The following is a 22,510-nucleotide window of genomic DNA, read 5'->3' as shown; positions in this document are numbered from 1 at the left end:
GCACATCCCCATGAACAACAAGCGCAAAGCATTCTTAAGATTTGTGTTCAACAACACACACTAGCAATTCAGAGTGCTAGCATTCGGTTTAAAGTTTGCACCAAGGGGTATTCACAAAGTGCCTAGCAGCATTGGTTGCTTACCTGAGAAGGCAGGGCATCCATGTATACCCGTACTGACTAATAAGGGCAAACTCGTACAGAGCCTGCAAACAACATATGCATCAAATAATGCGTTCACTAGACCAGCTCGGTTTCTTCATACACAAGGAGAAGTCTTCCCTGAGCCAGATCAAGTAAAGGTGTTCTTGGGAGCAAAAATAAGTGCGGTCTTCGGGATGGTGTTCCCAAACGAAAAACAAACAACAGCTCTACAGAAGGAAACACAGCTATACCGGATGGGGCAAGCTCTGACAGTGGGGAAGCTGCTTGGGATGATGGCCTCATGAATTCACTTAATCCCCAACATTCGCATACACAAGACCATTCCCAGAATGGCTTTAAGCACAATAGTCACAAGCAACTGGGAGTTGGGAAGATGTAGTGGTTGTCACACAAAGGATACAGAAGGAGAAAGCATGATTGAAAAAGACAAACATATCACAAGGGAGACTTTTTACAATACCAACACTAACGGTGACCATAACTACAGATGCCTCCCAGATAGGATGGGGAGCTCACATGAACAACCTCAAAGTAAGGGGATTGTGAACAGAGCAGGATGCAATACAACAGATCAAAATCCTGGAATTAAAAACAGTGTTCCTTACCTTAAAAGCCTTTCAGAAAGAGCTCTATGGGAAGACAATTCTGATACAGACAACCCAACCATCATGTTCTACATAAACAAACAAGGGGGAACAGAGGCAGTTCCACTTTCAACTCTAGCACAGCAACTGTGGAGATGTGCAACCCTACGGAAGATAAACATGGTAGCAATACACCTACCAGGGAAGGACTATGTAGAAGCGGACAGACTAAGCAGGCAAGCTTCTTGGTCCCACAAGTGGGAACTGAATCAATCAGAACTCAAGAAGATCTTTCACAAATTGGGGACTCCAGAAATCAACCTCTTCGCAACACCATGCAATGCCAAGCTTCAACCATGCTAACAGTCCCTAGGGAATGCGCTATGGATAGACTGGTCAGGGATACTTGCATCCTACCCCCCCTCCCCCTCCTGATACCACTATTTCACAGAGTGATTAACAAGTGCAAGATCAGCCACATGAAGAGGATTCACATTTCCCTGCAATGGGCGAGACAGACCTGGTTCTCAGAAATAGGTATCTCAAGATACAATTCACAAATTGCCAAACAGACAGGACTTGTTAACTATGTAAAAGTGAATGGTGCTCCACCCATAACTGGAAACCTTAAGCCTCGCAGCATGGCTCCTGAGGACTTGGAGTTTGGGCACCTAAAGCTACCAGAAGGCGCAATGGCAATCCTAAGGGAGGCAAGAAAGCCGGCCACTAGGAAATGTTATATGGCAAAATGGAAAAGATACTCTCTATGGTGCCTCAAAGAAGGACTTCACACAAAGTACAGAGCTAAAGTACTTAACACATCTACTGCACAGTAAGCTAACCTATCCATTGCTAAAGGTTCACCTAGCAGCAATTTTAGCATATACACGGGGCCACACAGGAAAGAGGTTCTTCACTTCACAGGTGGTCAAAAGGTTCCTAGATGGAGCTAAAATGTATCCCCCGCCCCCACCCAAAAGAGGGTGCCGGCACCTCCATGAAATCTTAAATATGGTACACGCTCAGCTAATAAAAGCACCATTTGAGCCGCTCCACAAGGCCACACCACAAATGCTCACATTAAAAACTGCATTTTTAGTTACAATAACATCATTACATAGAGTGAATTGCAGGCACGAACGTTACAGGAACCCTACTTCCAAATACATAATGACAGAATAGTCATGAAAACAGATTAACACTTCATGCCAAAGGTGATATCACAATTCCACATACATCACACCAGACAGATACCAAGTTTCTTCCCAAAACCAAAGATGCAGGCAGAAAAAGCATTACACACTAAGATGCTAGAAGAGCAGTGATGTATTACTTTGAAAGAACAAAAGAATACAGAAAGACAAAACAACTTTGTATCATTTGCAAACAGTTTCCTTAGGAAACCAGTGACCAAGAACACAATCGCAAGATGGATAGCACAAACAATACAATTCTATGCACAGCATGTGAATCCAGAAAAGATTCACGCTGCAAAACGTATAGCTTACCTGTCGGTGTAGTTTTGCAACTTGAAGAATTTTCTGGATTCACTAGCGAACGCACCCTCCTCCACCAAAGAAGATAAGCGGGTAGAAAGAATAATGAATCGGAAGATGGCGATCAAACGTCGGCCCTTCAAGAGGAAGCAAGACTAATTCTCAAGGGGACACCAAATGATGGTATGTCGACGCCCACCAACAAGAAACTAAAAACAAGTAAATACAACAATTCCGGACCGAACCACTAGATGGCTGAATAATGCACAGCATGTGAAGCCAGAAAATTCTTCAAGGTGCAAAACTATATAGACTGGTAAGAAACGATACAATTTAGATGGCCTGCCTTTGCTTGAAATGAAAATACCATGAGAAAACTTGAATACTCAGAGTACAAATTCTGTTTTTGCTCACTCATTGCGATCCCAATTTTTTCTACGCAAATCTTTTCTGGATTCACATGTAATGCATTATTCCACCCTCTAGTGGTTGGTTTCGGAATTTTCTTTTGTAGTCTCATCTCTCCTCTCCACCACTTCCACATGCCTCGTCAAGTCTTCAACCATTTGGTGCCATGTCCCTCCTTCTGTGACATTAGATGCATCCTCTGGTAACCCTTCAACGTAGACACCATCTTAGTCATCTTCTTCGGATTCTTTTTTTCTGCCATTGGGTCTGCAAGCAAAGGGCAGAGTTCCAGAGTTCGGGAAGGAGCTGCATCACTGAAGATCATTTTCATCAACGAAAACAGAGAATACTCTCAAATCACAGGGATCACAACAAACGTCGTTTTGGTAAGGAGAAAACACAGGAGAACAGGGAAGAGGTGAGAAGCCATCAAAACCCCATGGGTTGGAGAATAAATAAGGAGTATGGCGCACACCCCCTTTAGATTTTGTGTGAATTGCTCTCACAAATACGCACCGAAGGACAGCCTGTCTTACAAAGGACCGTTGTTCAGAAGTCTGCTCAAAGTATGCAGACTTTTTGCAAGAAACAATCAGAGCAAGACGGAGGCAAATGTGGGCACATTACCCCATCCTCAGGGAAAGCAGGAGTTTAAGAGAATTTGGTTTATCGAATGAGGAAGAAGACCCACTTGAGAAAACTGAAGAGGCCTGAGAAGAAGAACTTTAAGAAGTAATCAAGATCCCGTCAGAAAAAAGGCACAAAAAGATGCCTTGGGACAGCAACACAAAATGCAAGACAACACCAAGGGCATTCAGTGGCAGACTAGCTTTGACTCGAAGCATGCAAAAGCAGCATCAAGGAAAAATGCCTCGACACTGACCTCGAAAACCTGCTTAACACCGGTACATAAGAAGGGCTTGACAACCACCTCCAAGATTGGTTTAACATAGATGACGAAGAATGGTTCACTACTGGCACAGAAAAGCCAATTGACATAGACCTCAAAGAAGTGAAGCAAAGAGTTAAAACTCTGTTGAACAAAAACACCTCGGGATTGAGACATGATGAGACCAAACTAGAAGCCCTCATTCATAAGAAGAGAGTTTGATGACTCTCTAAAGATCTATAGAATTTTACTCAGAGTGAGGAGGAATAAGCGGAACCAGAACCTCCACTGACATTGGAGCTGCAGCAGGAGAGTATCTGCTTGAGATTTGAAGAGGAGAAAAAACAAATCCAAGAGTAACAATCACCACAGACAGCAGAGTCTAAGGAGGATTGGCAGGACAACTATGTCGACTCTCCAAATGAGTGGTCTTACCCATCTAACACCCACCCCACCAGCCAACATTATTGCATGCAACCAACGCGGTCATTGGGTAAGCTACAGATACTTTTGAGGTACATCGGGAAGAGTAGCAAAAAGAAGCATGCTTACTTCTAGAGATATTACTGCAAGACCAAAAGAGGAATCATTTCCTCCTGATGTTACCAAGTATCGTGGACCATGGTAGAGACAGGCCTTCAGAGAGCCAGCATCAGATAAGTGCTGTTTTCCACCAAGGACCCCGCTTACGTCCAGGACAATGTGTCAGAAGATTCTGTGATTGTGTTACTGGCTCGCCAAAGAGCCTACAACCTAACCTCCACAGTTCCTCCACCAGACAAGGAAGCAAGAGGGTAGACATGGTGGGAGAAAGATGAAGAGGTTGGCTGTGGTGCAGTGGCATATTGACAGCTCAAATGCCTTGATCGATCTGTACACGCATCAGCAGTGAGACTAAATGCAGGAACACATGCAACACCTGCCAGAGGTGTACAGAAAGAGGGCGAATAGTTTGTTACAGGAGGGCAAAACAATTGCAAACACCTGCCTCAAATCTGCATTTGACGCAGACGAAACAGCCAGTAGGCATCATGTACTGTTACTACCCTATGCAGATATGCTTGGCTTTCAGTTTTCGGATTAAAAAGGGGTATAATCCGCAACAATGAACATGCCCTTCACAGGAGACCGCTTCTTTGGGAAGACAGTTGACAAAGTGCTACAGCGAATAATTACAGATAACTACTTCCAGGACCATGGGAGTGTTGATTTATAGAAAGGACCATCTCGAGGGAATATGGCACAAGAAAGAGCACCCACAAGGGGATGGCATGCAGCTAAATACCAGACATACAGCCTTCAAACAACAAAGCACTGTCACAACACAATGGCAATATGCCAGATGGGTTGGAGCGAGGGAACTCTTAGATCAGTGACTCCGTTAGGAGGACTCCTGAACAAATCACAAGTGGGAGGAACGGTGGAAGAATTTCAAGAGGAATCAAGACAGCTCACCTCCAACAAACGGATACTGAATATCATAAGATATAGCTATTGCATAGAACTGACAAAACATCTTCCACAATTCCATAAAAACAAAAGAGAATCAAAAGGGAAGACTAGTCACTTATGACAGGAGGTAGAAGAGCTGTTAAGTAAAGGGGCTACAAAATGTGTGCCAGCTCCACTTACTTTCTGGTGCCAAACCTGGAGAACACATAGAGCCCCATAGAAGTAGTACAACCCATAAATGTGTTGCAATTCAAGACATTACGTCTAGCACTAAAGGCCTTCCAGAAACACCTGATGGGTGGAACAGGGCTAATCCAAACCTCAACAAAAGGGGGTGGAGGTTGAGGGGGAAACAAAGCCACACACCTAATCAAAACTAGCACAAGGAATATGGAAATGGATGATAGAGAACTAAGGGCCTCATGTAGGTAAATACATTTTACCGGTTCTTAAATACCGAGCCGTACCGAATCGGTAAATTAGAATCGGTAAGTTATATGTAGGTAAAAATTCGGTAACAGTTACCGAATCGGTAACATTCGGTAATCACGAATCGGAATTCACCGAATCGGTAAATACCGAGGTGGTATTTACCGAATCGGAAAATACCGAGGTGGTATTTACCGAATCGGAAAATACCGAATCGGTATGTACGGATACGGTAAATAAAATCACATGACTTGACGAAACAGCTAATCCTGTGCAACGACAGCCCACCCAACCAGGAAGTCCCCACACCCAGGCAGGTGTACACAATTAGCCGAAGTGGCCACACCCAGGCAGGTGTACATAATTAGCCGACCCTGGAGAGGCTTGGAGTGCAGAGGAGAGGCAGGGAGCCGTTGCATGTGCGAGCGGGTGAACGAACAGCATGTCCAGCCAGAGAACACAGAAAGACGGAGGGGAAAGGAGGAGGAAGCTGAAATTTAGCCCCAAGGAACTCCAGGTGCTGGTGGAGGAGGTGGTGAAGCAGCACCAGAAGCTGTTTGGAAGGCAATCCCTGCAAGTGCCTGAGGCTGAAAAGCGCAACATATGGCTGGCCATCCAGGCGCAGGTCAATGCTGTGGGAGTGACCCACAGGGACATTGAGGTCCTCAAAAAGCGCTGGTATGACCTGAGGATTGTTACCAAGAGGAAGATGGGCGACATCCAGAAGGAGGCCAGCCAGACCGGAGGTGGAACCAACAGGGCACCTGCCCTCACCGAACTGGAGGAGCTGGTGGCGGCCACAATCGAGCAAGAGAGCGTCGTGGGTCTTGGGGACGCCGACAGCTCTGCCAGAGCCGCAACACGCCAAGGTAGGACGAAAGCACAGCAATGTAGCCCCCCTACCCCTATCCCACATCCCCCATTGTGAAACGAGAATCACACTGCAGTCCACACGTGTCAGTGCAGACAGGCAATGCATTCCGGGAGATGTAGTCAGGGCAACACTAACCATGACGTAAATGTTACAGGGCAACAAGGCATGTCACGCACTCGAGGCACAAGGAGACAGAGGACATATTGGAATGTGAAATGATTTATTGTGACGCTTGCAATGCAGCCCTTCGGGGACACTGAGCCAATGTTGTATTTCTGTCCACAGATGTGACATCATGCAGGACAGGGCATGCTGCAGGAGAGACGGCACACCGGCCACAAATATCACCTCTAGCCAGCACGAGTTCAGACCAGGGAGCAGGCCCACTTGCAGCCGCACCACCAACACAGCCAGCCTCGCCGCACACAGAGCCAGCATCACCTCACCGAGAGCCAGCATCACCACAACCACAGCCAGCATCGCCACTCATGTTCGAATCACCGGCCACATCTCCGCTTGCAGGTGTGAGAATGAGGAGGCGTCCAGCAGCCAGGCTACGAGCCTTAGACACCTCGTCAGACGACAGCATGGGCCCAGAAGACCGCACCGGGCCCCAGGAAGGGAGCCATGCCACTGTGCCCCACACCTCACAGGCAGCACAGACGGGAGCAAGAGGGCGCCGCAGGTCGCGTGTCCAGAGTCCACCAGCACCCACTGACGGCCATGGTGTCTTCTTGGGGCTCGAGGGCCAAATGTTGAAGCAACAGCGCCTGCAATCAAAGGCAGTCATGTCAGTCCAGAGGCACATGCGGGTGATGAAGACAACATTAGTCAACATGGACACTAACATTAGCGGCATGGCTGCGGGCATTCGGGACATGTCCCAGTCAATCCAGCAGTTGTGCAGCAAATTAGATGCTGACATCGAAGCACGGCGCCGGGAACGCCAGAGAAGGGACACTACCAGCAGGGCACTCAACCGTCTGGCAACTGCGACTTCTCTACTGTGCCGGCGCTCTGTGACGATGCAGGAGGGCCTAACACAGTGCTGCAGCGACCTGTCTCGGGGGATGGTGCAGGTGACAAGTGCACTAGGGGTGCTATTGACTAGTCAGGCGTCGACAACTGCTGCAGGGGATGCTGCGGAGAGCATCGACACCAGCAGCAGCATCACACCCCCCGTCCCAGAAGCACGCAGGAGCAGCAGGCGGCTTGGGGTTGGCTCTAGTGAGGATGCACAGGCCGTGCAATCCACCACTGCAGCGCGTATGCGCAAACATTGATGTAGCCCTGCTTAGCCACTTCCCATTGGGTGACGTAACCCTGGACATACTCCTTGTATAGATGGTATATTGCCAGATTGGCCTGTTCATGTGTTTATGGCGTGGTGCCACATTAAAACTACGTCAGGACTTCTCACAACTCGCTGTGTCCCCTCACTTACTCAGAAATAGTTGCATGTGATCTCTGCCCGTCTCTCTCTCCCATCGATTGCAGTTGGCACTCTAGCTGCGTTGCCCTCTGGCTGGCCTGACTCATCCTCGTTGTCCTCAAAATATGTTAGTTCCACATCTGTACCTTTTTTCGTGGCAAGGTTGTGCAGCATTGCACAAGTGGCAATAATCTTGCAGCAGGTGATGGGTTTGTACTGGCGTGCGCCTCCGCTCTTGTGCAGGCAGCGGAACCTGCTCTTCAGTAGTCCAAACGTGCGCTCCACCACATTGCGTGTTGTTTTATGTGCCACGTTGTATCGTCTCTCACTCTGGGTTGCTGGGTGTAGGTAGGGAGTGAGGATGAATGACCGGCATGCATATGCACTGTCGCCTGGATGAGTAAAAGGGAACCATCAGTAACATGCCTCTATACACTATGATTTGCAGGTTTCAAGGGGCGTCACTGTTACTTACCTAGCAGGTATCCCTCTCCGAATTCTCTGGCACTCAGTCGTGTGTAGATCCCACTATTCTGGAAGATGTAAGAGTCGTGGGTGCTCCCAGGAAACTTTGCAACAATATCTGTGATGATGTTCCCTGCATCACAGATCACCTGCACATTGATGGAGTGGGTGGACTTCCTGTTCCTGTAGATGTGCTCTGTATCAGCTGGTGGACAGATTGGGATGTGTGTACCATCAATACAGCCGATGACATGGGGGAACTGTGCCATGTGATAAAAGTCTGTTTTTGTTTTCTGTAGTGCAGCCTGTGTGTTTGGGAAGCTTATGTAGTGGTGCATTCTCTGCATCATGGCATCCAGGAACTTCCTGAAGAAACGTGACAGGCAACTCTGGGATACCCCACCCACCGCAGCTATCACCACCTGATAACTGCCGGATGCCAACAGATGTAGGCTGCAGAGCACCTGCACATGTGGGGGTATGGCGTGCGCCCTTCTAACTGGCTGGTCCAGGAGTGGGTGTAGGTCCCTGATTAAGTCCATGATGGTTTCGGGGTGTAGCCTGTACCTCTCATGTATCTCTGCATCAGTCAGCTGGAATAGTGTGATGCGCTGTCTGTAGATTTGTTCCTCCCGTCGCCACACCCTCAGTCCTGCTGCCTGTAGACGTAGGCGCCTTGCAATGACGTACATAGCGGCCATGTTGTCCACGCTGTTGCATTTTGGGATTGCTTATATGCATTGTTGATGGTTACCACCTGCTTTCAATCCGTGTTAATTACCGACTCTTATTTACCGATTTTCCTGGATTTCTTAATTACCGAGTGCTCCTACATGTCATTTTAATTTTTACCACTTCATATTTACCACTTCATGTTTACCGAATCGTTAATTATGTATTCGGTAAATCTGATTCGGTATTTTGGGATTCGGTAAATATGAATCGGTATTTACCGCCTCATATTTACCGAAAAGTGGTTTTTGGACTCCTACATCTCACTTGTCTGAATACCGGTCGGTAACGGCATATTTACCGAAAATCGGCCGTTACCGACCGGTATTTGGCTACCTACATGAGGCCCTAAATATTGATTGAATTGTCAAATCTTGTGTTCCGTTCAGCACTAATCCTCTATAGTAGATCCCCACAACAACTCAAATACTTGGTTGTCCCTCCGTGTGATTTTAATTTCTTTTTGTCGTTCTTTGCTCTCTTCTTGTGGCTGTTGACCCCCTCAAACTCCACCTGTAACAGGGCTCATGTTTGACTTCAGTCCCTTCCATCCACTTACACTGCACTCTGGTGGTCTCTTCCTCTCACACTTGGGCACTGCACTCAGGAATCTGTTGGGTCCACCGAGTGCTGGCACTCTCTCTTCCCCCTAGGCTGTCAGCGCCTATTTAGTTTAACAGGCACAGTTTTATCGGTTGTAACGGATTACATTTTTATATCCCTATATTTGAATAGGTAATGATAATTGGCTTTACAATTCTTTTGTTATAGGTGTTTCCATCCTGTTTTTGATTTCATGTGGGTGGGCATTCAAGGAAAGGTGGTTTGGAGAGGATGGCTATTTTAACTTGAAGTGTAGGTTGTACTAAATCGCTCTCCTTTCCTGCCTCTGTTTGGAATTCTAGAGATTGTATTGGCATGCCAAAGCTTGATTCAACTTCTTTTTTCATCAGCCACACTGTCATAATCTTTTCTTTGCTCTACCATCTTTTAGCCCTCCTAGGTAAATTGACAAGAGTCTTTGTGGAAGTGTTTATTTAGAAAATAAGCCATGTATCTCTTTGGCTGACCACCTGTCCTCCTTCACACTTCTCAATATGGATAGTAATGCCTTCACCATCCTTCTTCCCTTTTCCTGGGCATTAGATGTTCATGCGTTCTTTATGGTTTCTTTGTGATCTCATGCGCTTCTTTTTTTGTTCTCCCCTAAGGCTGTCCTGCATAGATGTATATCCTAGCCTTCCGAGATGTTTGACCAGTTTCAGAGTTTCATGCCTATACTGATGGTGGGTAAGGCACAGGCACGTCTTGCACAGAACTCCTATTTTCACCAGCCCTCCTGCTGCTCCTGCTCTGTGCCTGTATTTCTAAAACTTAGTAGGAAATAAACTACTGGAAGCCATCGGCGTGGTGGAAGGCTGGAGGTGTTTGCTATTCAAAAAGTTCAAAATTCTACTAATTTAAAGTGGAGACTGTGTCCCATTGCATTGTGAGATTTAAGCTGACTTACAGGTGTGTCTGCAGAACCCTTGGGACCTGTGCCTGCCCAGTGTATGTTTGATGGCACATGTGTTTTTTGTATTTGCAGTTCTTCAGGCCTGGTTTACCAAACCGGCTCAGTGAGCTACGGGGACAGTATGGATATAAACCACTATCCTCCACCTCTGCAGTACGACATGGCTTCACCGGCATCTTCCAGATGATGCATTGCCACCGCCACCCATGGAGTTTGGGTAAGTTAAATATTTACTGCACACCGTAGGGAAACCTTCTCTCTTATTTTAGGGGGCTATATATAAACAAAACTTGAGTGTTTTCAGTGTAGTCCTTCATCGACAATGGCAGGTGCCAACATTTAGTCTTCATTCTGGTCAGTGACCAACCTCGTGTTTCATTCTGACAATCTGGTCACCCTAAGTTTGTACACATGAGAATCTACAACTGAGCAGGCCACAAACTTCTGGATACTGGTAATTAATGGTTTACTTTTTACTGGTGGAAAAAATCGTGCAAAATTAAGGACCAGCTTTTCTTGCAATTTGTATCCTTATCATTTCTTTCACCCAACCCATCCTTTTTGTGGTTTTGCAACCTAGTTTTTGTTCTCTTGCAGGTACCATTGTATCCCATACTTTCACATGTACCTTAGGTTCTACTTTCGATTCTCTGTTTCCCTTCATATTATGGGTTTGTCCTGCCTGTGAAGCATTGCACTCCCTCCATGCTTTTTGACTAGATGTGTTACTACCTTACAAAGCTGACGTCGGGGGACTTTCTTTGTGTGCACTTACATATCAAGTGTCTTTTAGCACTACATGGACACGCTCAGAACCTCTTTCTCTTATTGCTTCAGTTCACCTCTTGTCCCCCTTTTTAGGTCTCGCCTAGCGATGCAGCGCATGCCTGTTTGGTGGGCAAAGGGGGACAGGACATGTGCACGATCCCAGAAGACAGGACAATCATCAAAGACAGCAGGCGTGCGAGGACAGGAGACGTGCACGCGTACGACTTGGCTCGCTTTCACTTTTGCGCGCTCAAAGCATGCCCCTGCTGCAATCGTGACAGAGTGCTGCGTTTGTAACCAAGGACGCTTTCAGGCTTCTTTCTGCTTTGGCAATGGAGGCAACTTGTGTCATAAAGCGCATACGGCGGCCGCACAACTCTATTATCACGTGCGCCGCCAAAATGCTTTTTTTTTCCAAATTGGAGGACAGAGCGTAACGCATGGCCGCAGTAGCGCAAGTTCAGGAGCCGTGCTGTTGTCAGTGAAGTGAGTGTTAAGAATGTCTCCAATCGCGCCGTCACAAGAGCTCCACAGAACACATTTGACTTTCCTGATACGCGTCTCCTTTTCAGTCTTTGTATCCTAACTCAGGTTTTTTGTTGTTTTTTTTTTTTTGCTGGGGGGGGGTTGCAGCATCTGCTCCTTTTTAGGCAAATGCAATACTGTTAAAGGTTGTTAAACCTATTAATATGTCAAATATATGCCAGTTAGAGGTGGGCGAGCCACTGAAGATCAGTGGGGCTGTCACTTGGCTGTTACTGACTGTGCCGAGCTGGTGAGGTATCTGTTTCCTATCAGGGCCTGGGAAGGAGGGGCGGGGGCAAAGGGAGTTGGTTGAGGACGGGAGAGGGTGGGGCACTAGCTAAAGGTGACCGATGGCTGAGAACAGTTGTTTGGTGAAGGAGGGGGGAGTGTGGAGAGGTGAGTGAAATGGATGCGCAGATGTTGAAAGCGGAGGTGAGGTTGAGTGGGAGAGAGGGGCTAGAGGTGGCAGAGTGACATCCCTCGCTATGCATGGCTCTGTGAAGGCATATCGGAGAAGGCGGCCAGGCGATGCATAGCTGGAGAGGGGAAAGTGAGAGCTGCAGGGGAGAGCGAGAGTCAGCATCGGGCGCAATTAACGATTTCATGTGCTTCATCAGCTGTTCAGATATCGAGGGTCTGAGGGAAACAAAAGGCGCAGATGGAAGCTGCTTGTAGACTGGTCTGCGGAGGAGGGCCGTCAGTAAACAGATCTGTGAGGGTAGGTGACCCGTGGACAAATCTGTAAGGCAGGACTAGCTATAGACGGACCTAAAAAGGAAAGGTGGGGTTGGTGTGTGTTGTTGTTTACGGAAGGACTGTTTGTAACTTGGACTATAGGAGAGGGCTGTAGGCAGGCGAGTCTGTAAAGCAGAATAGTGGTCTTTTCACTGGTTTACAGCAGATGGTGCTGTGTGAATCAGTGTTTGGTGGGGCACATTCTGCAATCTCATCTTAAGGTGGTGCATTCTAAACTAACCTTTAGGCGAGGGTGGTTTGTCCAGAAAATCACGTGTCAGCATACCTGTAGGGGAGGGCAATCTTGTTTGTGTGTAGAAAGAGTCCCATGGTGGATCCGTGTCTGTGGAAACTTTCCAAAAGAGGGCAGAAGGGGTCTGGTCTGAAAGGGACTGCGGCTGGGGCTGTTTCGTCTGTAAGGCAGTTCTTGATGGCTGCTATTTAGGGGTATTGTGTCTGCATACACCAAGGGATCTTTCGGAGATGGCTGTCTATAGACCGGACCCACAGTGTGGACGATAGTGTGTAAGCAAGTCTGTGGGGGAAACGGATACAAACGTGCAATACAATAACTCTCGCATTTGCAAAATTTTAAGCTATTGGCATTATAAATGACAATGCCTTTTTAGGTCTCGCTGGCATTGCAGCGCGAAGCGCTGCCGCCAACGAGACTATTGTTGCCGTGTTTACTCCCAAGGGAGACAGACCTGGGCACGAGCCGATTCTGGTCTGGGCACGAGCCGATTCTGGTCTGTGAACGCGCTTCACAGTGGAACAGCTTGTTCCTATTGTTGGGTTCTATTTTTAGAGCTCTCGCTGGGTGCTCTTGCGTGCTGGCGTTGCCAGACGTGAACGTGCGACAGCGGCAGGTGCTGCCGGCCCAGGATGGCGCGGAATGTGCGCGAATAGGGACTATTATTGGCTCGCCCTCTGGAATCTACGTGGGATCTCGGCTGCTGCTACTTCGGAGGTGGTACAATGAGCAAAAAAAATGGGGGCTATTAAGTTAGAGTGGGGGGGGCACAGCTTAGCACAGTCCTTTCATTATTTAGGAGGTCTCAGCAGAGCTCTCGTTTGCGACGGAAACGTCAAATACTGCACATCTATATACATCCATCAACATTCACCCTCGTTTGGGAATGAACCATCACCTCTAAACAGCCATCCAGTCCACGCTCGTGGCAGAATTAATCTCGCTTACCATGCGCCCGCATTAACAATCCATCAACTGCTTCAAAACACCTCGTAGTAGATCTTAAATAACGTTTTCAGAACCCACTTGTTCTACAGCACTACTGCAGAACTTAATTACCACCAAAAATCAATCTCACCCAAAGCCCAATTGTCATAAGAAGTCGATTCAAAACACAAGCCACTACCAAAAACAATTGAACAAACGTAAATAAAAAACAAGCATTGAAAATGCAATAGGTCTCGCCTTTGATAATCAATTTGCTTTGCTAATGGTATTGTATAGCAAATCAAATGGCTTTAACTTAATAAAAGGCGAGACCTATTGCATTTGTAATGCTTGTATTACTGGGAATTGGGGCCGTGGCAAGTGTCAATCAAAAGTAGAGTTATTTTGGAGGGCTGGTCGCAGACGCCCTGCAAGTTCCAGCTTATAGTTGTTTTTCTTCCCGAAAATACTGAGGTGTAAACACTGCCAGCACGACGTCAGTATAATAATGTTAAGTGATAAAGAGTTGAAAAACAAAAATTACTTTTCCGCTGCAAGCATTGGCTACGCAAAACATTATTTTAACTGTTCAGTTTCACTTTCATTTTACTGTAAAAAGGCCTCGCGGAGAATTCGCTGCAATATTACGAATTTGCGCTCCCCCAGATAAGTACATCAGGAACAAACTAAAACCAATATCTATAGATTTAAATTTGGCTGTCTCCCCGAAACCTCCGCACTCCTCTATACAAAAAAAACGAAGTAAGGTAGTAATTAAAAAGGCCTTTTTGAGAAACCGAATTTCGTTTTTCTTCGACTATGGGTCGATGTAATTTAAAAGGAGTATCACAACTGATACCCTTCCCGAACACCGTGTTATTAAATGCGCTGGCGTTGCAGCTCGCGCCCCGCATGCATGCGCCCCCCCTCCCAACGCTGCACGGCCATGGCGCGCGGGCGGGCGCTCACCTGTTCGGAGACGGCCCGGAAGAGGCACGAGGCGTCCTTGGCGGTCAGCTTGCGGTACAGCCCCAGAGAGCCGAGGAAGTCGTCCATGGTCACCTCGTTGAGGGACTTCTGCCCGAAGTACTTCTTCATTCCCCGCTGCATGGTGGCGGTTGGATACTGCGGGCTGGGTCTGTGCTCTGCGCCCGCCCCCTCTCACAGCCCTTAATCAGGGCTCAGGGGCTGCACATGAGGGCAGGAACTTCGCACCTGCGCGCACGACGCGCCGCGGCCTCTGCGCCCACAGGCCTGCCCGGTAAGCGTCCGACCTCCCGGGCAGAAAGCATGTTGTCTGTTTTGCAGCCAGACAAACGTGCACAAACCCACGTTTTTACAAAGTTGCAAACCTCGGATGTTTTTGTGCTCCAAAGAAGGCACGTCAAGACGTTTGTTTATCAAGCACTCATTTGAATGTCTTTGAAACGAGGACTGCAAGGCATTAGTCTTTAAACTGTGACGTATGCTGGTTAACAGTCTATATGGACCGATTTTTGTCACACCTGCTCACTCACCCCCCATCATACCTGTGTGTGGCCTCTTCGCCGTTCCAACAGGCCCAGTACTTGTGGTGGTATAATTTAGCGTTCTCCAGCCGGAACTTTACCATACTCGAAATATAGTTAAATTCCATTGCCTTCTATTAATTACCCACCCAGCAAATTCACAACGTCCCCTTAATTTGCCCTGCTTTAACTTAAGTGGAACAAGTCTCTGATTTCCGCCCCCCCCCTCCCCCAGCAAACCTTATTGGACGCTTGACATGAGCACCAGTTTCATTATACAGGGACACATTCTTTATATGGTGTAGCTTGACTGTGCAGCTTTCAGACAATTATGTAGCCATCACTAGAGAGGGGCTATGGCTCCGTCCACACATTGGAAGCCAGGAGTACATGTTTGGTAGGGCACAAGTTGTGTGTTTCCGCAAAAAAAAATACTTACGCTCCATACAGCTGGGATTATATTGTTTATTTATCTTGCTGCCTCATCTTGAACTTTGATGGGCATACACATGACATTGGAATGCTATTAAAGTGTCTTAGACAAATAGAAATTTAATTTAGTTTTTCTCTGGCAGCAGCAGTGATGGCAGAAGGACTGTCATTATCCTACATGGAGTTTAGGTGTGGCTTGGCAGTGCCAATAACATCTGACATTCTTACGTACACCAATATTACCTAAGCCAGTAGGTAGTTAGAATTACGATGTAGTTTCTATAGGAAGAGCGTTTTTTCATTTGCCAATAACTTTGGCATCGTTTGATGAATCCTCCCGAAATTTTTAAAGCTAGTTTAACACTCCCTTCAGCTGCTGTCTTGAAAGTTTTGTGGTGCTCCTTCAAGTGGGGGGGCTGAGAAAAGGGAGGAGAGCCCCCGAAATGCATTTTCCCTGTATTACTTTCCATATTATTGATACACGGCTACAGACCAAACGGCTGAACAGAATGACACCAAATTTGGCAGAAAGGTAGATGTCGGTTCAGGGAAGTGCCTGTTTGTGATAATGTCAGAGGCAGCTACTCCGCTAAGGTGGAGGAGCATCACCCACTGCTTTTAAGTTCTTACCAATCACTGAGACTATCTCGTCATGAACCCCGCCCGCTAATTCAACGCCCGGCACAGGGCGGGGAAAGGGCGGGGCACACAAGGGGTTAATAAAGTTTATTGGGCCCACTAGCTGATTAATTTTAAACTCCACTCCACTCTTTCACTTGCACTACACATAGTCTGATTTTTTAGTGCTCCTACGTAATTCGCAAGTCGCAGCACGCCTCAGTCCATAGAGGACTGGGAGGACCCCAATGATGAAGCATGTCACCGTGGGGAAACCCTGGTGAGTGAGGGGACTCAAGAAAAGGACAATTTTTTCCTTTTTCTATATTTGGTGTATTTCAGAATCAATTTGTTTTCTGACACCTCCCATCCCCCTAGGTTAGGTTCTTTTACTTGACTAGTTCAGTATACAAGGGATTCCATCTAACATTACAATATGATATAATGCAGACGCAGGAAATTGTATACAGTTATAACTGACTGTGGAAATCCTGATGCCGGTGTTCTCTTAGCCGCTGCATCCTTCACAGATGCCTCCTCCTGCAAGCAACCCCCCAGCAGAGCGGGATGTCACCGTCTAGTCAGAGAAATGGGCACATAGAAAGAGGAGCGAAGGGGCAAGCGAGGGAATAGAATAAACAGACAGAGATTACATGTCATTTTAAGGAATGGTCAAAAGCCTCCGATCGGTGCTTTGATTGTCACTGCTAGAGCTTGAATGAATGCACTGAAGTATCTGGGCTCAAATCTGCAATTTCACGTATTATGTGCACACGGCCACTAAATATCCGCCAAGCCACCTTTGCGTTTTTCCTGCAATGGGAGGGGCAAGCTCGTTAGACACTGAATGTGTAACACAACAAATCTTGATACACGCCCAAAAAGAAATTATTTCATCAATGTTTTATCGTTCTTTCTTTTGGTATTATTTGTCTGGTCGACGCCAAGCACTTTTAGGTTTCGGCTGTTCTTAACCTTCCCTCGCATGAGGCTGTTAGTACAAGTATATATTGTTCGCCATCAGGAGGTTTTTAATTAGCTGGAAGTGGATAAGACATTTAAAATTGTTTCATGAGGGGGCGGGGGGAGGAGGGGGATTGAAAAATGTACGTTTCTGTTGCATCCAAGAACCCTTAAAGTGGCAATATCTGTGCTTTATTTGATTGCATTCAACAGTGTTGGAAAAATATTTAGAAAGTATCCAATTCTAATCATAAAATGCATACCATATCCATCAATGCTAAAAAGTTGAAGCGTAAAAAGCTCCTGCCACGTTTTTAAAAATGTATATCATTCCTACCTTTAACCCACACATACTGCAGCTGTGTGAGACAGTTTTCATTGGTACATTTCCAATTCAAGGTTAATGTAAACCTATCTGGGTAATTTTCGGCTGTTTGGGAAGCTTACTAAAGTGGACCTACAATTTCTGAACAATTTGACATTATGTTAATCAATGTAGAACAGTAGCCGTTCTGTTTAAAAAAGGTGGCGTTGTGCTCAGAGGTCTGGGTCTCAGCTATACATAGGGCAAAAAAATGAAAATGTCCTCATCTCTACTTTAGGCCTGTGGTGACCTTTGGCTGCAATCATATAAGATGGCAGCCGTCATGCTGCTCTGCATTTTCATTGGTGTGGGCCTTCTGGTGCAAATGTCCAGCAACAGTCAGGTCTAGTAGCCATTACAGTACACTGCATTGGTGTGGGCCTTCTGGTGCAAATGTCCAGCAACAGTCAGGTCTAGTAGCCATTACAGTACACTGCAATAACTTTGTTTTGATGCATGCCGTCAGCTGAGATAAACAAGCATTGGCCAAGCCAATAGGTCTCGCTGACGTAATGGCTTTACCAATGTGGTACTGCCATTAAATGTAATGGAACTGAATCTACATTCAAAGGAAGTCATACTAGGCTTTGCCATGATTCAAGTCGAGCAAGATCAGAAGTAAGCAGTTACTGCTTAACTCACTGGAACATCTTGCAAACATTCAGTCATTTTGGTAGTTCAGTGTTCCTTTTTCAATCGAAACACCCAACACCATCAGCCTTTTTAGGAGCAACATTGCAATAGCGATACATGGAATGGATAGCTTGAGAATCATAGATTGTGAGAAGTTGGCCTGGCATATGCTGTTCCTAGTTATAGGGAAACCTTGCACCAGTCCAATTCGACTCTTATTGATGATAGGTTTAAGACAACCTTTAAAGAAAGCTATCCTAGTGGTAGCTGTAGAGAGCAGCCTTCAGGCTAAGTCTTGAAGGAGTGTTAAGCTTATTGTTTTACCATAATAACCTCTTGAATAACCAAATGAAAGAGTAGCCCACACAGGTATATATATAAAATATATGTATTTATTCTAGACAGAATCCCACAGTCACTTTATGTGGCTAGTGGCAAAGTTACACTTCAAACAAGCATTTATAAATACAATAAATAGCACAGAAATGAATGGGCCCCAGGGGGGGACCAAACCATATACTAAAATAGTGGTATAAGAACCACAACAATTCTACAGGCAAGGCCTAGGGAATTCAGGATCGCTTGCCCCTTTAGAATCCACCCACAGTTATGAGGAAGGGGACCCACGGGAGACGCGTGCAGTGCAAAGAGCTGCTATCGGGATCTCAATGTTAGCCTATGGAGAATGTCGCGGTTTGAAATAAACAGATTAGAAATACTTCTAGCAGGAGTACAAAGTTAAAACTTTAGACTTAAGCTTTTGAGATGCCCACAACCCCGAGAGTACCGAGGTACCACTGTTACCTGCCCCAGGGAAGCCGGGTTCATAGGTCGTTTCTGCTGTCGGGTCGCGGGCTGATTTTCAATGGGAAAATAGTCAAAAGTTCTGCTAGCCAAAAGCGTCGATGATGCCGTGAAGATCAAAGATGTGAAGAATGTAGAGCAGAACCTGAAAGCAGAGGGGACAGAGTCTGGGTCATGGCAAAGTGACCAGGAGGCTCAATGCAAGGAGCCCTTCGATGTCGGGTGCTTCAGGTGAGAGATGCTGTTGCTTGGATCTGCAGCCACGGGCTCCGGGAGGCTTCAACGAAGGCCAGCTTCCGGAGGGCGACTGTCTCACGTCGGATGAGGGTCGCTGCGGTGTTAGTGTCCGGATTGGATCCACTAAGCCTTGGCAACTGCAACCCACGAAGAATAAACAAATCAGCTACAGTGCAGACCCACGAGGTCTGGGAGAGGTCTCCTTCGAGGAGACGGTAGAGCAGGCCTGGAGCAACCAGGGGAACTCTTGTTTTCAAAGATAGACCTCCGCTAGGGCCCACAAGTCGAGAGACAAGGGACCGCGGGAGGTGGCAATTTGGAGTGCGTAAAAGGGTACCCACGGGCCACCGGAGGGGGCTAGGGCGCTGGTCTTTGGCACAATTGCTGTAGAGTGGTTGGCTCGTAAACGGGCCAAAGCACAACTTCCCCACTGGTCAGGGTCGTGTGCTATGCAAGAAGAGGCCGGGGTCTCGGGGTATTGGGGATCTCGGCACCCACGCGGTCCACGGTGCCCAAACGCGTTGAGCACACTCACTGGCCTCTTGGATGCGCTGGAAACCCACCTCAAGGGTTCTGGAAGTCGTCAAAGTTCGTGAGAGCAGCAAAGTTCCAACCGGGTCACTTGCAGTGTTTCAGGTGCCTGCCAAGCAGGGGGATAACTCCTTTATCCCAAGGGAGATTTCTTCCGTCAGCTGGGCAGCAGCTCGTCGAAGGTCGGTTCTGTAAAGTTCCAAATTAATCTGTGGCTCTGGGGCCACGTTATTCACCTTTATCCCCAAGATTAGGGGAGTGTCCAGAGTAGTGTCCACCAATGGCTGGTGAGGCGGGAAAGGGTGGCTACACCCTCTCCCGTTTGTGTGTTTCCCGCCTGGGTGAGGGGCAGGATGTCCCTGAACCGGTTCCAAGCGGTGTATGCAGAATTAGGTCTCTGCAGCTGCCTACGTGCAACTTTGAAAGGACATTTGGTGCACCCACCCAGTTCCAATCCACATTATCCTGTCTGGGGAGATGCTAGCACCTCCCTGTCACAGGAGCCCTATTGTCCAGCTGGCGAGGCTGGGGTTTTCCCCAGCAACAGCCAGCCAGGGTCGTGTAGGTGGCGGGCAGTAGCCATTTTGTGTAACTTGTGCACTTTTAAATTGGTGTCTAAATTCTACCGCTTTTCCCATATCGCCCTTCTAGCAAGGGGGAATTGTACCCTCATGCCCATGGCTGGACTGGGGGTAGGATTCCTACATGTTTGACACCAAACACGATATGGTTCTGTGTAGCCATTCTCAAGTTATCGCGATATCGCAATAGACTTATAATGCGGTTTAGAGTATATGGTATGGCTACACTACAAACAACCCAGTAACGATTTTACAAAGGTTGTAGAGAGGCCCTACTCATGTAGGGGTCCCCCCTCACACATACCTCAGCACCCTGCCCTGTAGGATTACCAGGGCCTGCTATAGGGGTGACCTATGAGAGTATATGTGTTGTAATGGGGTGGGATATAGGGTACCTATATCCCTGTAAGGGGTGCTAGCACCACCTTACCCAGACTACAGTAGTGGTCTGGTGGTGTCAGTTTGTATGGCTGCCCCAGGGTTGCACAATAAGTGCTGCAGCCCTGGTAGGCCTACTGGGGGACCCATGCCCTGGGTACCTAGGGTACTATCTACAAGGGACTGGTAGGGCATGCCCAGCATCTAATTAGGTTTGTACCTAGAGTACTCACATCAGTTTTAGGGAGAAAGCAGATAGGCTGGGGTCCTGGATAGCAGGATCCCAGCCAGACTAGTCAAAAACCACTCAAATACCAGGCAAAAAGTTGGGGGCAACCATTAGTCAGATTCCACTCTCCTACATAGATGATGCCCTTTAGAACAAAAATCGAGAATGACAGCAAAAATCGGCAAAATGCAGTAAATGTACATGTCCAAATTGGTGAAAGGAAGAGACTGTTAATAACTAAATACATTACAAGCAGTCACTTGAGCGAGATCGGTTTAGTGTTTGCCGTATATGTGCCAAATGAAAACTTGCATTAATAATATAAAAAATGAAGTCTTAGCTTTTACTTATTACAAGAAATCAGCTGCACTTCGCAGTTGTGCAAATTCAGCTCGGGCAAGCCCTTATAAAATACCAACACTCTGTTAAACAACCTGCAGTGTAAGCAGAATACAGGTCCTGACAACGGCGCAACCTTATTTAGATTGCAACATTGAATTCCAGAAAGTAAAAATACTAAGCGCACAAGGCTGCAACAATTATAGGCGCCTTCTACCTTACTTACATTGCAACACACCATCTAAAAAGGCAATAAAGACAAACAAGCATTTGCAATGCAATAGGTCTCGCATTTACGCGAGTTTAAGCTATTGGCATTGTAAATGACAATGCCTTTTATTTATGTTTAAAAAACTAAAATAAAAGGCATTGTCATTTGCAATGTCAATAGCTCAAACTCGCGTAAATGCGAGACCTATTGCATTGCAAATGCTTGTATTTATCTGTTTTCAAAACCAACACAAAAAGGTTTGTCATTTACAATGCCAGTAGCTCAAAGTCTCGCAAATGCGAGACCTATTGCATTGCAAATCCTTGTTTTGTCTTCCGATTACTTGTGGTTCTCTCTGGTCTTCTGAATATTTTGTTCGAGGCATATGAGCTGTAGATCATATGCTTGTGCATAGATCGCCATCTAGTGTTGGGTCCAGATGTTTGCACTTTGTTTTACTTCGGCGAAGTCATTCCAGTCACGAGGTTGATGACTCCTCCCTTAGGTGATAATGCGCTTGAGCATCAACTCCATTGTTAGATTGTTTTTTTCCGCCATCGGTTTTGGATGTGAATTGTTGCCCTCCTGTTTGGCACCGTACTTTGGGCCCCATTTGACGCGCAATCCACTACCTTGGATGGTATTGTTAATCGACATGTTTCCCCTTCTCCGCTTATCATTTACTCTCAAACCTTTGGCTGGAACATTCGTGGAAGGCTTTTGGACATACCCTTGCCCGGATCCGTCGCAGCTGATGGAATGGACTCCATTCAAGTTATGTCCAAGATGTCGCACTAAGTTCCTGCACACCGACTTGCACGAGGTGTGCAACCTTAGCCTATCCCCGGAACACGATGAGAAAACCTGTGACACGTGCCAGTCGTTCCATTCAAAGAAAATCCTCCGTGATCTCCGAGCTCGATGTCACGAAATGTACCAGCAAAGCGGCCCTGCAGCGTGACTCCTCACAGAAGAGTCGAATCAAGAAGAATCGCAAGCGCAGGAAGCTGAGATGGATGAGGAGCACGTCTCC

The 22,510-nt window shown here is 46.9% G+C and overlaps 1 pseudogene; it reads left to right on the top strand.

The window, feature by feature from the left end:
- The window catches only part of LOC146798264 (actin-binding protein WASF2-like), a 126,193-nt pseudogene that overhangs the window by 77,357 nt on the left and 26,326 nt on the right, over positions 1 to 22,510 (top strand).

Source organism: Triturus cristatus, chromosome 9, assembly GCF_964204655.1.
Source record: "Triturus cristatus chromosome 9, aTriCri1.1, whole genome shotgun sequence".
In the NCBI taxonomy this organism is placed as follows: Eukaryota; Metazoa; Chordata; class Amphibia; order Caudata; family Salamandridae; genus Triturus; species Triturus cristatus.
This window is presented reverse-complemented; position numbering and strand designations above follow the sequence as displayed.